Source organism: Orycteropus afer, unplaced genomic scaffold (genome assembly GCF_000298275.1).
Source record: "Orycteropus afer afer isolate SDZICR_OR568_19922 unplaced genomic scaffold, OryAfe1.0 scaffold00081, whole genome shotgun sequence".
NCBI lineage: Eukaryota > Metazoa > Chordata > Mammalia > Tubulidentata > Orycteropodidae > Orycteropus > Orycteropus afer.
Genome location: NW_006921668.1, coordinates 2709614 through 2723110, shown reverse-complemented (window position 1 = coordinate 2723110; position 13497 = coordinate 2709614).

The window sequence follows — 13497 nt, the reverse complement described above, 5'->3', positions numbered from 1 at the left end:
ACACCAAAGATTGCTTGAAGACCCTAGAAAGTAGGAGAGAAGCATAGGACCATTCCTCTCTCAAAGCTCCCAGAAGGAAGTGACACTTCTAAGACCTTGATTTGGACTTCTAGTCTCCAGAATTGTGAGAAGATAAATTTTTTGTTTTGAAAGCCATCCACACTTTGATAATTTGTTATTGCAGCCTTAAGAAATTAAGGCAAAACTCCTTCTTTTCTTCTAAATTTTATTTATACCATTGTTCTTTAGATTATATGCAGCAAAACATACAGCAATTTAACAATTTCTACACATACAATTTAGTGAGTTTGATTACATCCTCCTGGTTGTGCAGTCATTCTCACCCTCCTTTTCCGAGTTATTCCTCTTTCATTAACTTAAACTCACTGCCTCCTCAAGTTCCTAGCTAATCTTTCAAGTTACTGTTCTCAGTTTGATCTCCTGTAGATATTTCTTTAAAAAAGCATAATGCCTGAGGCAGACATTTTTTACTAGTTAAGGTAAACTGTTGTTTGGTTTTAAGATAACTTTAAGGGGTATTTTTGGTTTAATGCTTGTATGTGTGTGTGTATACATAAATATTGGTTTTTAGATTCTTGTTAGATATATGATTTCCAAAGATATTCTCCCAGTTGGTAGATGTCTTCACTATTTTGTAAAATCTTTTGATAAACAAAAGTTTTTAATTTTTACAAGGTCCCATTTATTTATTTTGTCTTTTGCTGGTGGTACTTTTGTTGTTATATTAGGTAACCCATTGTTGGAAGCTAGGCAAAGCCATGTTGTTTGTCAAATTTAGAAAGATTTTTTATCTCCCATTCCAAATTTGCAAAGACTCAGTGAATAAAGAGAATCTACTTCTGTATCCATGTGGACAAATAGTGTATCTGGAAAGGATTTTTATTTTGGCTAGATCCCCTTTGTAGTGCCCCCACACACTCTGTCTCCAGTCTTAGTGTTGCAGAGACAAAGAGGCTTTCTAGGCTAGGCTTCTTGTTATAATAGGCTCCCACTTGCTTGTTCAGTTTTTTCTATTATAAGGAGAGTGCCAGGACCAGAGCAGAAGGAGATCACTTCCTTTGGGTGCTTATGTTCAGTGAGGTTCTTGATCATTCCCCCTTGCATATTTTGCCTTGCTAGCTTAATAAAACTGATAGGACTCCTGTTCGATGTCATGAAGTAATGACCCTAACTGCCTTTGATTGCTAGTTGAGAAATGTCAGGCTGACGTCACCATCTTCTGTTGGGTGGAATTGTAAAACTCATGCCATTATGTTGTTCCAGTTTGCCTTCCTTTTTCCACCTTTCAGAGTTTTCCTTTGATTGCTTCCTGACATCAGTTGATTGTCTTTTCTTGGTAAGATAGGTAACTGTTGATTGTGTCATGGACATTTTTCCAGCATGTGTAATTGTAATTAGTATGGAGATACTGGGAGAAAAGAATCTACACCATTTCATCCAGATTGGAAGTCTCTAGTTATCTTTTAATATGTATGTCTCCTCCACTAAACTTAAAAATAAGGACCATGTCTTAACATTGTATCTTCAGTGTTTAATGTGGTTTCTGACACTTAACTTTGTTGTTATGTGCCCTCGAGTCAGCCCCTGACTCATAGCGACCCCTCCTTGGGTTTCCGAGGCAGTATCACTACAGAAGTAGGATTGCCCAACCTTCCTTCCGAGGAGTGGGTTTGAACCACCAGCCTTCTGGTTAGCAGTCAAGTGCCTTAGCCACTACGCTACCAGAGCTCCCTAGTATTTACTAAATACTTGTCAATGAAGTAATATAGAAAACTTGCACAAGTATATTTTAAATAATGTGCAAAAGGCTTCTGTGTTATGTTGCTTAGAAGTGAGAATAAAGCCAGATTAGGACTCTACTTAATAATGGAAGAAAGTGACATTTCCACTCTGTGCTTGGATATCTGACATTGCAGCTATCCATTAGTGTTATTTCCACTGCATGCAACTAAAAGGTGTCAGGAAGGATATATTCAATGCTCCATGCCACCATACCATAAAAGTCAGAGAAAGTGTGAGTGGGCAAAGTGTCTCTCAAAGGAGTTTACAAAATACTCTCTATATAATTATGCTGCTCTTGTTCCATTAAGAAAAGATCAAAAGAGACATTTTGGTCCTCTAATTATTATTATTTAATAATAAAACTACCCAGCTTCCAGCAGTGATAAACTGATATTTTTGCTTTTGTTTTTGTTTTCCATGGCTGGATGGAATTCTGGGATAAAAACTTTAATCTAGGTTAAGATTGTTATAAAAGTAGCAACAATGCCTCCTTCTATTTCAGTATCTTCTGGTCTAAAGCCCTGAGCTAGTCACATATATTACTAATACATTTTACAACTTTGCTCAATAGGAATTAAATTCTACTCTGTAGATTCAGAAACTGCATGAATTAGAGAAATTAATTTATATTATTTAAGATCACACAACTTGCAATCAATAGAGTAAGAATTCAATTTTGGGAGTGGTCTGATTCCAAAATTGTAATTACTTTGTTTAGATTATGCTGCTTATAAAGATACACATTTCCCATGTGTTAAACTATAGTACAAGACAAAATAGGATTTTATGAAGAAAATTTTTTTTTTTTACATATTCAAAATGTCAGAGTAATGGCTTAGTTAATATTATGGTGTATTTTGCTGCAATGATGTTAACAATTGGCTTTTAACAAAATAATGCATTACTATCAGCTCATTGAACTATAGTGGAGAACATTGTTTCCAAAGGCAATAATGTCTTATAATACAGTGACTTCTACCCTGCCCCCTACTGAGTTATTTTCTTTCTTCTGAGCTGGCAAAAGCATTCAACAAAATGAGGAAGTAGTGGAGGGCACAGCTGAATCAAATTTTGAAACAAACAGCCAAAGATAAGTGCGTCACATGAGAACAGCTCTTAATTGTTCTGTGATAATTCACTCAAAATATAATGATGTTGTTAGAAAGAATGAGCTAGTTTCTTGCGGATTAAGAGAAAATCATTTGTAGAAGATGAAAGGGCATCTAGCATTTGAATAGACAGAGAAAAGAACTGCAAGAACATGAAATTACTTTTTCGCCTGATAAGACATTTATCTGTGTTTCTCTATCCTCATGCTAAATGAGGTCTAGAAGATAGAGTCCTTTGAAAGCAGAAATAGTATTAGGTTGGGATTCTGTTCCAACCACTTAGAAGACAGACCTAAATAAGCATTGCAACAATGCTGGTTACTAATGAGTAGACCTCTTTTGCAAAAAAAATCATTTTAACTAGATTTTTCTGAAAATTGCCCAGGGCTACTTACCAAAAGCCAAGATTGCATTCTATATATGCATGAAAATAAGAGCATAAGTAGCCTGCATTCACTGGGAGAATTTGGAATCTGGAATAAATAAGCTCAAATCATGCTTCTAATGTTCACACAGATTTCAAAGCAGATGGTCATGGTAAATTATGTTGAAAAATAAGTCTAAAATCTAAGCAACTCACTCAACTTTGATCAACTCATCATCTCCCTTAGAGATAGCATATTAATATAGAATAGATTCTGCATAAGACTCATATGTGAGCTTCCAAGTCTGCCCTTTGTTGTACCCCCCAATATGGAGTCTACATCACATTCTAATGGTGATCCTTCCAACTTTTCATTCTTTCTCACTATAAGTTTTGATAGTCAAATGATGATGTGGTTGGTGGGAGCAGGAAGGATGTGGTACCAGTACTTGAGGGTTGCATGAAGTAGAAGAAATGGGCTTTCAAATATTTTAAAGTTTGAAACCTGGGGACTTTTTTTTTTTTTTAAAGTAAGTGTGTTAAATAGCTCTTAAGAAGGATTTCATGAAAATATTAATCTATCTGGTATAATGAAGAGGTAGTAAGAAACCAAGGATGGAAAGCTAAAATTGCAGGGCTTAGACTTTTAGCAGTATGGCAGACAACTGAGTCTAAACGACCCACCTACTAATTACAACCAGATAATGTATGAATTATGATAATACGTGTGTATACTTAATATCCACCACTCGTTTATCAATTTGTCATATTGGGTTGGCTTGCATGTTGTTTGATGCTGGAGGCTATGCCACTGGTATTTAAAATACTAGCAGGGTCAAACATGGTGGACAGGTTTCAGCAGAGCTTCTGGAATAAGATAGACTGGGAAGAGAGATGAGGCCTTCCACTTCTGAAAAAAAAAAGTGGCCACTGAAAACCTTATGAATAGCAGTGAAATACTGTATGATATATTATTGGAAAACTTTATGAAGAGCTGTGAAATATCATCTGCTATAGTGCCCAAAGATGAGCCCCTCAGGTTGGAAGGCACTCAAAATACTGGGGAAGAGCTGCCTCCCCAAAGGAGAGTTGACCTAAATGATGCGGCTGGAGCAAAGCTTTTGGGACCTTCATTTGTGTATGGGGCACAACTCAAAATAGAAACATACATTTCTACTCAAAATGTGGAATGTATGAAGTATGAATCTAGGAAAATTGGAAGTTGTCAAAAATGAAATGAAATGCATAAAGATGGATAGCCTAGGCAAGCTGAACCTAGATAAGCTGAAATGGACTGTTATTGGCCATTTTGAATAAGACAATCATTTGATCTACTACGCCAGGAATGACAATTAAAGAGAAATGGCATTGCATTCATCATCAGAAAGAACATCTCAAGATTTATCCTGAAGTATAATGCTGTCAGTGGTAGGAAAATATCCATACACCTACAGGGAATAATAGTTAAAACTACTATTATTCAAATTTATACAGCAACCCCTAAAGCTAAAGATGAAGAAATTAAAGATTTTTACCAATTTCTGCAGTGTCAAGTTTAGTAAACATGCAGTCAAGATGTATTGATAATTATTGGTGATTGGAAATCAAAAGTTGGAAACAAAGAAGAGTCACCAAAAGTTGGAAAATATAGCCTTGGTGATAGAAATGGCATCAGAGATCACATGATAAAATTTGGCAAAACTACAAATTATTCATTGCAAATACCTTTTTTAAGCAATGTGTTGTTGTGTGCCATCAAGTTGTACCCAACCCATAGAAACCCCTCCTTGGGTTTCTGAGGCAGTATCACTACAGAAAGAGATTGCCCAACCTTCCTTATGAGGAGTGGCTGGTGGGTTTGAACCACCAGCTTTCTGGTTAGCAGTCAAATGCCTTAGGCACTATGCTGCCAGAGCTCCTGGATGGTGGCTAATCACATGGACCTCACAAGATGGAATGCATAGGAATAAGATTGACTACATATGTGGAAAGAAGTGATGAAGAAGCTCAATATTTTTAATCAAAACGATTCCAGGAGCTGACTGTAGAACAGACCATCAGTTGCTCACATACAAGTTCAAGTTGAAGCTGAGGAAAATTAAAGTAAGTCCACGAGAATCAAAATATGATTTGATTATATCACACCTGAATTTAGAGACCATCTGAAGAATAGAGTTGATGCATTGAACACCAATGACTGAAGACCAAACGAGTTGTGGGATGACATCAAGAACATCATACATGAAGAAAACGAACAGTCAAAAAAACAGGAAAGGAAGAAAAGACCAAAGTAGATGTCAGAAGACTCTGAAACTTAGTCTTGGATATACAGTAGCTACAGTGAATAGAATTGTTGAAATAAAAGTGCTGGACAAAAAATTTCAAAGGGTGGCTCAAGAAGACAAAGTAAAATTTTGTAATGAAATGTGCAAAGACCTGGAGTTAGAAAACCAAAAGGAAAAAAAATGCTTGCATTTCTCAAGCTGAAAGAATTAAAGGAAAATTTCAAGTCTCGAGTTGCAATCAGAGGAGTCTATAGGCAAAATTTTGAATGATGTAGGAAGCATAAAAAGAAGATGGAAGAAATACACAGAATCAGTGTATGAAAAATAACAGGTTGATGTCCAATTATTCAGGTGATAGCATGTGATCAAGAACCAACAGTATTAAAGGAAGAAGTCCAAGCTGCACTGAAGGAATTGGAAAAAAAAAAAAAAAAAGCCTCTAGAGGGTGTTCCAGTAAGATGCCAGAATAGGCAGATAAACTACACAGACCCTCTTCAATAAAGAAAAGGGGAACCACATAACACAGATACAGAAGATAATCTTGGAGCCCTGAGCTTTGAAAAGAAGGATACAGAAGTGGACTAAACTCCAAATAGTAAAGAAAACTGCTGATAACACCAAAAAAGGAGACATATGGAGCTTCTTCAGTCTGTCAGTGATATCGAGAGTATGGACAGCTTGGATATTGCCAAGTGTTGTTATTGTGTGAGGCCTGAGTCCTAAGGAATGTGAGGCCTGAGTCCTAATGGCCTCCAGGTAATGGCCCCTAGGTAATTCTTTAACCAGAAGTCTTTAATGCCGGGGATTTTAACACGTCCCCCAAGTCTCAGGGCTTTATCTCCCCTCCAGATTCCAGCATGTCCCCCACATCTCAAGGCTTTACCTAAAACCCCCTCCCCTCCTTCTCTACCCCCTAACAACAACCAATCATTTGCACCCCTTTGCCTTGGTGTTACTCCACCCTATATTTTTCTATAAAAATGTAATAATAAGAGAGCACGGGGTCTTTTGCCCAAGCCGCTGTGTCGGTATAAGCTGAGACCCTAGCTTGAGCTAGTTAATAAACTTTCCTTTTGCTTTTGCATTATTGTGTCAGTGACAGCTTCCTCACGCCAACACTCCTTTCAAGACCTGAGTCTAACAATTGTTGTTGTTGTTATGTGCCATTGAGTCGGCCCCGACTCATAGCGACCCCTCCTTGGGTTGCCAAGGCAGTATCACTAAGGAAGTAAATTGCCTAACCTTCCTTCAGAGGAGTGGCTGGGGGCTTTGAACCACCAGCCTTCTGGTTAGCAGCCAAGTGCCTCAGGCACTATGCTACCAGAGAATTAACGTAAAAATTGGCCCTGCTAACCAGGGGCTCCATGGACCACTGCACTGGTGGCCAGTGAATAAAAAGGGAAGCAGCAAAGAGGGAGATGGGGTGAGCTGTGGACTTTTGCCTGTAAGGAGGGCACAGACATTTTGAATGTTTACAAGTGGTTCGACCTTTTTGAATATTTAAAGGGACAGCATTCTCTCAGATTCCAGGGACCTAAGAATAAGATCCACTTGCTGGGGCCATCAAGGACATTCTGGACACGGATGGCTGGAAAGTTGTAACATTCCCCTTGTCACTCCTATACTTCACACCCTCTTGCTGAACACAGGTGTGGCCATCCCTTATTCCCACCCACATTCTGAACCAGCAGAAATTCCATCCCAGTCTGCAATGTTCTAGCAGAGCCTGGATGCCCTGCCCTGCTCTCCTCAGATTATTTTTTCCTTTTTTTTTTTTTTTTTTAGTTTGCTTGTTTTTGTCTGTTTTGAACTTATTACTATCATTATTTTTCTCCATATTATTATTCTTTATTCTTCCCATCCAAGGTTCTAGTTTTCAGCTTTTTCACTCTTCCCTGTTCTTGATTCCCACTTTTTCTTTCTCATGGTTAACCCCATTCCTTGTTTTTCTTTTCACATTTTTTCCCACTTTTTTCTTCATTATTCTCCTACTCTACCTCTTTTCTCTTATTGCCACTTCCCCAGATATTGCAGGATTCTTTTTCTTTTCTGGTGATTGTTCCTGTATGTTTATGCAGTACATTTTTTTTGTCCAGTGCTTTTAATTTTTTGATGTTTTTTCAATTGTTGTTTGTCTAACTGAGTGGGAGACAGCAACTGTGCCTGTATGGCACAACTACACTCACACCTCCTGCAACCTCTTGCAGTTCCACTTACTGAGTGATAGCCACCACTTCTTCTCAACCAATTGGCCAATAATAAACTACCACTAAGAAGAGCCTGACTCACCCTTAATTGCTCTTCACAAACAGTTAAAAAAGATCTAAATACAACAATGTCACAATGTCTTGGAGACAACAGACCACCTCAGTCCACTCAAAGAAGCAAGATAAAGCAGGATAAACAAGGGATCAGAATACAGACCCAGAACACATCCCTGAGGAAGAGAAAGAGTTGGAACTCTCTGATATGGAATTCAAAAGAATTATACTTAGGTATCTTCAAAGGATTGAGAGACAGATCAAGGAAAACACTGACAAAATTTAGGAAAACATAGACATAACCCTAGAACAATTCTGGAAGAAAATACAAGAACAAAATGACAAAATAAGTAAAAAATTGGAAATGATACAAAATCTACAGATAGAAATCCAGAAGACTAAATCTAAGTTTTCAGAAATGATAACACATTGAACATGCAAAAGAGTAGAATAGAAATGATAGAAGACCGAATTAGTGAGATTGAAGACAAATTCCTGAATAGTTCTTTGGAAAAGGATCAATCAGAAAAAAGATAGAAAAGCAAAATGATGAAAGCCTAGGTTCATGTGAGATACCATCAAAAGGAAAAATCTACATGTAATCAGAATTCCAGAACAGGAAGACAAAAAGAAAACCACTGAGAAAATTGTCCAAGATTTGTTGGAAGAGAACTTCCCTGATATGATGAAAGATGAGAATATATCCATTCAGGAAGTCCAATGAATTCCAAACAAGATAGATGCCAAAAGAAAATCACCAAGACATATCATCATCAAACTCACCAAAGCCAAACACAAAGAAAGAATCCAGAAAGCTGCACAGGAAAAACAAAAAGTTACCTGCAAAAGACAACCAATAAGCAAAAGCTCTGATTTCTTAGCAGAAACCAATAAGCGAGAAGGCAATGGCATGATATGTATGAAACACTGAATGAGAAAATGTAGCATAATGCCTAAGGCACTTGACTACTAACCAGAAGGCTGGTGGTCCAAACCCACCAACCACTCTTTGGAAGGAAGATGGGGCAATCTACTTCCATAGTGATACCACCTCAGAAACCCAAGGAGGGGTAACTATGAGTTGGGTCCGACTTGAAGGTACATAACAACAACAACATATACTTAGCAAAAATTTTCCATCAAATATGATAGTAAAATATTAGGAGAGTTCCAGATAACAAGAAATTAAGGGAATTTGTTAAAACCAGACCAAGACATACTAAAGGGAGTCCTTTGAACAGAGAACCAATAATACCAAACAACCAACCATTAATACACATGATGACATAACCTAGAAACCAACACAGCTATGGAAGTATCCAAAGTAAAATAAGCTTACAAGATTGTAAACAAGGAACCAGAGACATCAATTTGCAAATGAGGACAAGTATAAGCCAAAAAGAGGGAAACAACAGTGTAGTTACAGACCTTCTAAATGATGAGGAAATCAAGAGAGTCACAAGATATAATGGACTGTTTTAAACTCAGGAAGAAAATTATAAATCACAGTGTAACCTCAAAGAAAAATGATAAGCCTTCACTTCACAATAGCAAAGAGGAAAAGCATAAATATTAACCAACTACTAAAACAATAGCAACAAAGGGAATTATAACATGATTCGTAATGATAATGTTCTGAGCACAGAAAATTATATGGAACAAAGAAACCAGGAACACCATGAAAAAACACATAACAAAATGACAGCAATCAATTCATACTAGTCGATAATTACACCAAATGTCAATGGATTAAATGCACCACTCAATAGATGGAGAGTTGCTGACTGAATAAGATAACATAACCCATCAATATGCTGTCTATAAGACACACACCTTAGAGACAAAGACAAAAATAGACAAAATCTGGAAATAATTTACAAAGCAAACAACAACCAAAAAAAGAGCAGGCATGGCAATATTAATTTCTGATCAAATTGACTTTAAGACAAAAACCACTATAAGAGATAAGGAAGGATATTATATAATGACTAAAGGATCAATTGAAAAAGAAGATACAACCATAATAAATATCTATAGACCCAATGAAAGAGTCCCAAAATATATAAATCAGACTTCAGCAGAATTGAAAAGGCAAATAGATAACTCCACAGTCATAGTAAGACAAGTTAATATAGCACTTTCAATCAAAGATAGAACAACTGGAAAGAAACTTAACAAAGACACAGAAGAGCTAAACAATAAATCCACCAACTTGACCTTATAGACATCTACAGAGCACTTCACCCAAAAAAAGCAAAATATACATTCTTTTCCAGTGCACATGGCCCATTCTCCAGGGTAGACCATATGATAGGCCATAAAGCAAACCTTAATAAATTTAAAAAACACTGAAATACTGCAAAGCATCTTCTCAGATCACAATGCTATCAAATTAGAAATCAACAATAGCAAAATCAATGGAAAAAGAGCAAATACATGGAAACTGAACAACACCCTCCTTAAGAAAGACTGGGTAAGAGAAGAAATAAGAAATGGAATTCAAAAATTCCTAGAATCAAATGAGAATGAAAACACAACATGACAAAAATCTTTGGAACACAGCAAAATCAGTGATCAGAGGCCAATTTATAGCAATACATGCAGACATCAAAAAGAAGAAAGACGAAAATCAACACTTATACCAACATCTCCAACAATTAGAAAAAGAACAAGGAAAGCCTATAGTCACCAGAAGAAAGGAAATAATAAAGATTCAAGCAGAAATCAATGAAACAGAAAATAGACAATAGAAAAAATCAACAAGACTAGAAGTTGGTTTTTGAAAAAGTCAATAAAATTGACAAGCCACTGGCAAATTTAACAAAGGAAAAGAGGGAGAGAATACAAATAACATGAATAAGAAGCAAAATGTGTGACATCACAAGAACCAACTGAAATAAAAAGGATAATACCACGATACTATAAAGAACTGTACTCCAACAAATTTGAAAATCTGGAAGAAATGGACAGATTTCTAGAAACACACTACTTACCTAAATTAACACAGACTGACATGGAAAAGTTGAAGAGACCCTTAACAAAAGAAGAAATTGAACAGGTCATAAAAAAATTACCAACAAAAAGAAGTCCTGGACCAGATGGTTTTACTGGAGAATTCTACCAAACATTCAGAGAAGAACTGACACTAATCCTGCTCAGGTTATTTCAAAATAGAAAAAGATGGAATCCTCCCAAATTCATTTTATGAAGCAAGCATAACCTTGATACCAAAACCAGGCAAAGATATCACTAAAAAGGAAAACTACAGACCAATATCCCTCTTGAATATAGAAGCAAAAAGCTTCAACAAAATCTTAGCCAATAGATTCCAACAACATATCAAAAAAATAATTCATTATGACCAAGTAGGGTTCATTCATATCAAGTATGCAAGGATGGTTCAACATTAGGAAAAAAATCAACATCATCCACCACATAAATAAAGGAAAAGAAACACATGATCATATCAATTGATGCAGAAAAGGGATTTGATAAAATCCAACACCTATTCCTGATCAAAACTCTCAGCAAAATAGGAATAGAAAGGACATTCCTCAAAATAATAAAAGGCATATATACAAAACCAACAGCCAACATTATTCTCAATGGAGAGAGTCTGAAACCATTCCTCTTGAGAACAGGAACCAGACAAGGATGTCCTCTATCACCACTTCTATTCAACATTGTATTGGAAGTCCTGGCCTGGTAAGCAAAGCAAGAAAGGAAATCAAAAGCATCTAAATTGGTAAGGAAGAAGTTAAACTATGTCTATTTGCTGATGATATTTCCTATTCCTAGAAAACCCAAGAGACTCAGTAAAAAAAATCCTGGAGCTAATTAAGATATTAAGCATCGTGGCAGGATACAAAATCAACATGCAAAAATGAGTTGGATTCCTCTTCACCAGCAAAGAGACTGCTGAAAAAGAAATAAGGGAATCAGTACCATTTATACTAGCTACCAAAAAAAAAAAAAAAAAAAAAAAACTTGGGAATAAATCTTACCAGGAGACAGGACCCACCCCAGAGTAAGGAAAGAGAGAGAATGCCAGGGACAACAAAGCTGTAGGATCCAGGTAGAAATCAGGTAAGGGGAGGGCAGAGAGGTTTCCAACAACTAAGGGAGATGAACTTGTCTGTCAGTTTGTCATATTGTGGTGGCTTGTGCATTACTGTGAGGCTTGATGCTGTGCCACTGGTGTTTCAAATGCCAGCAGGGTTGCACAAGGTGGACGGGTTTCAATAGAGCTCACGGACTGAGACAGATGAGGAATAAGGAAGAGGCCATCTACTTCTCAAAAAATTGGGCAGGGAAAAGCTTATGAATAGCAGAGAAACACTGTCTGGTACATTACTGGGAAACTTTGTGAGCCTGGAAATATTACCAATAAAATGGAGGAAGATGAGCCTCTTAGGTGAGAAGACACTCAAAATGTGACTAGGAAAGAGCTGCCTCATCAGAGTAGAACCAACCTTAATGATATGGATAGAGTAAAGCTTTTGGGACCTCCATTTGCTGATGTGGCACAATTCAAATTGAGGAGAAAGGGCTGTGAACTTCCATTAATAATCAGAACACGGAATGTATGAAGTATGAATCTACGAAAATTGGAAGTTGTAAACAGTGAAATGGAACACATAAAGATTGATATCCTAGGTATTAGTGAGCTGAAGTGGACTGCTTTTGGCCATTATGAATCAGACAACCATATGATCTACTAGTCGGGAATGACAAATTGGAGAGAAATGGTGTGGCATACATCATCACAAAGGATGTTTCACAGTCTGTCCTGAAGTACAATGCTGTCAGTGAGAGGATACTATCCATACACCTACAAGGAAGACCAGTTAATACTACTATTATTCAAATTTATGCCCCAACCACCAAAGCCAAAGAGGAGGAAATTGAAGAATTTTTACCAACTTTTGCTGTCTGAAATTGACTGAACATGCAATCGAGATGGGTTAATTATCACTGGTGACTGAATTGCAAAAGTTGGAAGCGAAGAAGAATCACTAATTGTTGGAAAATTTGGTCTTTGTGACAGAAATAGCACTGGAGATCACATGATAGAATTTTGCAAGACCAACGACTTGTTCACTGAAAATACCACCTTTCAACAACAACAGAAATGGTGGCTATACATGTGGACTTTGCCAAATGGAGTACACAGGAATCACATTGACTACATCTGTGACAAGAAGCAATGGAAAAGCTCAATATCTTCAGCCAAAACAAGGCCAGGAGCTGATTGTGGAACAGACCATCGACTGGTCATATGCAAGTTCAACTTGAAGTTGAAGACAATTAAAACAAGTCCATGAGAGCCAAATTATGACCTTGAATATATCCCTCCTGATTTTGAGACCATCTAAAGAATAGATGTGGTAGAGGTTCTGGCAAGATGGTGGACTAAGCAGAAAGACTGCACAGACCATCTTCAACAAAGAAAAGGAAAACCAATTAACACAGACACAGAAGATTATCTTGGACCCCTGAGCCTTGAAGGGAAGGATATACAAGTGGACTAAACCCCAACTAGCAGAAGAATTTGCATGAAAATACCAAAAAAGGAGACATACGGAGCTGTGGTCTGGCAGCGATCCTGAGCCATCCTGACAGCACAGACAGCTTGGAGATTCCCGAGTGCTGGTACCACATAAGAATTAACCTA